The 4,243-nt window shown below is 40.0% G+C and overlaps 1 pseudogene; it reads left to right on the plus strand.

The window, feature by feature from the left end:
• The first annotated feature begins 312 nt into the window (after positions 1–312).
• On the plus strand, positions 313–1,533 carry LOC100955678 (annotated as a pseudogene).
• Positions 1,534–4,243: the final 2,710 nt, after the last annotated feature.

The raw sequence follows: 4,243 nt of genomic DNA on the forward strand, positions 1-4,243 counted from the left end.
ACCATATCTGTCCTCCCTTCTAGATTTAAGGTCTTATAGAGAAGAAATAATGTCTTATTCCATTTTGCAATCCTAGTAACCATTGAGAATAAATGAATGAATGAGTGAATAAACCCTATCAAGAACATAAAAATGCAAATTTCCATTATACTTTTGTCATATCATAACCATATATAGCTCTCTTTTATAAAAGTATGATGTAGCATTACCTTATAAGTGTGTAAGAATTGTCTTGCTGATTTAAACTAAATATTGTCACCAGCTTTCCCCTCCCCCAGCTCTGTGTAGGGCCACAAATGCAGGTTTCTATTTTGAAAAATGGGGTTTGTTAAAGTTTTCACAAATAAGGCCTAATTTAAGAGATACCAAGTGAAACGTAGACGACATCGAGAGGGTAAAACTAATTACTATGCTTACAAACGCTTGGTGATGTAGGATAAAAATACAGAATGATAGTTTGTGTAACTAACAGAGACATCATTTGTCAGATTGCTTATGTCCGTTTAGAAGGGAATATGATAGTCTGCACAGCTTATGCACACAAACTGCCAAAATAGGGTGTGCAGGTTGGCCTGACAAATTATGCTGTAGCATATTGTACTGGCCTGCCGTTGGCCCACAGGCTTTGCAATAGGTTTGGCATGGACAAGATCTATGAAGGCCAAGTGGAGGTGACCGGAGATGAATACAATGTGGAAAGCATCAATGGCCAGCGTGGTGCTTTTATATGTTATTTAGATGAAGGCCTTGCCAAAACTACCACTGGCAATAAAGTTTTGGAGGCCTTGAAGGGAGCAAGGGATGGAAGCTGGTCTATCCCCCACAGTACCAAATGATTCCCTGGTCATGATTCTGAAAGCAAGGAATTTAATGCTGAAGTACATTGAATCATATCCAGGGTCAAAATGTTGGCGATTATATGCATTCTCTAACGGAAGAAGATGAAGATGCTTACAAGACACAGTTCTCTCAATACATAAAGAACAATGTTACTTCAGACACGATGGAGGAGGTGAATAAGAAAGCTCATGCTGCTATATGACATAATCCAGTCTATGAGAAGAAGCCCAAGATAAAAATTAGAAAGAAGTGACGGGACAGGCTCGATGGCTCACGCCTGTAATCCCAGCACTCTGAGAGGCCAAGGTGGGTGGATGGCCTGAGCTCAGGAGTTCAAGACTATCCTAAGCTAGAGCAAGACCCCAGCTCTAAAAAAAAAAAAAAAAAAAAAAAAACCTGGGCATTGTGGCAGGCGCCTGTAGTCCCAGCTACTCAGGAGGCTGAGGCAAGAGAATTGCTTGAGCCCAAGAGTCTGAGGTTGCTGTGAGCTATGATGTCATGGCACTCTACCAAGGATGACAAAAGTGAGATTCTGTCACAAAAAAATAAAAAAGGAGCTAGAACCACCCCAAAATGTCCCTTGCCCAGAAGAAAGACTGGGTAGCTCAAAAGAAGGCAAGCTTCCTCAGAGCGCAGGAGCAGTCTGCTGAAAGCTCAACCAAACAGCAATTTTATATAAAGTTTTTCAGATAAAAAGAATGAACTTATTGATTAAGGAAGAAAAATAAACAAATAAATAAATACTGTCACAGGTAGAGTAAAAGAATATAGTTGTCCTTACTGACATCAACATCAACCTCCTCAGAGATGTACTCATGATAATTCCATCTTCCTGTAATAATTTACTATAAAACCCTTATAGGTGAATTAATAAATCTCTTCAGAAGCTATTTACAATTTTAGTAAGTCCTACTTCCTGGGGATAAATTTACTGTTGGCATGCAGCAACATTCCAGGGCCTGGTAGCAGACTCAGAGCACAGCAAAGCTGCCTAAAAATTTTCCTTTTTAGATAGAACTCTATCCTGGGATCAAGGACAATTTATCCTCAGAGCAGCTTCCCTAGATGGCTTCATTACACCATCGCATTCTTACCAACAGCTGCTTAGCTAAAAAGTCCTGGAGACAGTTCAGCCAGCCCAGCTCAAAAAACTTGAAGTTATTTCTGGAATTACAAAAGAGAGCATTATGAGATCATGGTAATAGAGACCATCTGTTGTTGTCATTTCACAACAACAACAACAAAAAAAAAAAAAACACCAGAAAACTTCAGTCCTTCTTCTTCCTATTTTCAGGCCTTAAAAGATGAGCACCTTGTTCTTTAATTGCAAACTATACTGGGGTTACATATACACTGAAATGGACCTGAGCACCCTCTAGCTGGCTCCCTCAGTCTACCCAGCACACAACTAAACCAAAAGCATTGACAGGAAAATTTGGGGAACAGTTACTTACATTTGTAGCAATGACAAGTGAGTGCTCAACTTTGCACAGGTGAACCTACTAATAGGCCCTTCCAGTATTCACAGTTAACACTCTCTTTAATACAGAGGAAAGATAATAGTCACCAGACCCTAAACTTGATGTCCTACTTTTTCAAATTAACTTTCCCTATTTACACTTTCCAGGGGAAATGGAATTATAATCCAGGTTACAATATAGGTTTTAACCAAGTCCTTTGTTGTCTCTCGAGGGACAAAATCTTTTGTTATCTGGCCTTCAACAGACAGTTTTTGGCTTTGGATCGAAGCACTACTAACTTCCTGACTACCTCTAATCACCCATTTGGCTAATTTCACTTTGGTTGCTCCTAGGACGTCTGCTTTCTCACTATCTCCTGCTCCCTGCTTGCAATAGAGGCTATGCTCCCACACTATTCCTGTTCCCTGTCCCCAAGATTGTAACATCCTGAATAGTCTGCAGTTTCTCTCAATTGCCTCTCTCCAGACTCTCTTCCTGGCTCCTACACTTTGAAGCCACCATTGTATGTTCTGTACCCAACTTTCATTAGCTTCTTCCCAACCCTGACACTGGTCATCCTACATGTTTTCCATCCCTTCTCTCTTTTCCAAAAAATAAATAAATAAATTTCAGGTTAATATAAGGCTACATATGATTAGGTTACATTGTTTGCATTTGTTAGGAAAAGTACAAGTTGCATTTGAGTCCTTTACCTGAGAGGTATGCCACATGCCTCTACATTTTACCCACTAGGTGGGAGCTTACTGAACCCTCTGTCCCCCTCTCCCCTCCTTGAATTTGTTTTTCCTCTCACGTAGGCCTGTAGTTGTTCATCTACTAGCTTCAAATTAGTATTAGTATTGAGTACATGGGATGCTTTCTTTGCCAATCTTGACATACTTTACTAAGGAGAATGTTCTTCAACTCCATCTAGGTAAATACAAAAGACGTAAAGTATCTTTTTTATGGCTGAATAAAATTCCATGGTATACATATACAGAGTTATTTAATCCATTCAAGGGTTGATGGGCACTTGGGCTGTTTCCATGGATTTTTTTTTATAAGTCTACCCTTAGGAATTCCCTACGTACCCTATTGGGCTGTATCTCCTTGTATCCTTCCAATTCATTTAGGATTTAGCAATGCACACCTTCAAAAGCAATCCCACCACCACTAATCGCCATCAAGTATTTACAGATACTTAAGATTCTTTTCTTTGTATTTTAATATTCCCATTTTTAGACCTTCCCTTTGCAATTTCACAGTCACTTGGAGGAAAGAAGACATTTCCCTATAGATGTCTTTGAGTATTTATGGCTGGAACCTCAATCTGATGGTGAAATGGCAAATCCTTATAATATGGAAATATAATGTGAAGCTCCCTCAAATGAGCCACATTTAAAGTATTATCTAAGGACTTCTTGAATCTCAGTCACTTTGGGAAAGTTTCTTAAAATGCTGATTTCAAGCTCTCTCAGAAATCAGAAGGCAACAGATCTGGGGCAAAATCTGAGAATCCGTATTCTAACTGGATTTCAGGGTAAGTATATAGTTTGAAAATCGCCCCACTAAGGGATTCTGCTTATGTAGTTCTGTTCACATTAGCCATTAGGCTCTTGACCATGATCAGCAGGCAAAAGTATCTGTTGAGAGTAACTGAAACTAAACTCCAATATCCTGAACCAAATACTCGACTCAGTACCTGTTGTTCAGTGGTTAGTGCACAGGCCACATAGACCAGGGCTGACGGGTTCAAACCCAGACCGGGCCTACTAAACAACAACGACAACTACAACAAAAAAATAGCCAGGCATTGTGGCAGGCCCCTGTAGTCCCAGCTACTTGGGAGGCTGAGGCATGAGAATTGCTTAAGCCCAAGAGTTTGAGGTTGCTGTGAACTATGACACCACAGCACTGCACCGAGAGCAACAAAGTGAGACTGT

Source organism: Otolemur garnettii, unplaced genomic scaffold, assembly GCF_000181295.1.
Source record: "Otolemur garnettii isolate 467f Iridium unplaced genomic scaffold, OtoGar3 scaffold00110, whole genome shotgun sequence".
NCBI lineage: Eukaryota > Metazoa > Chordata > Mammalia > Primates > Galagidae > Otolemur > Otolemur garnettii.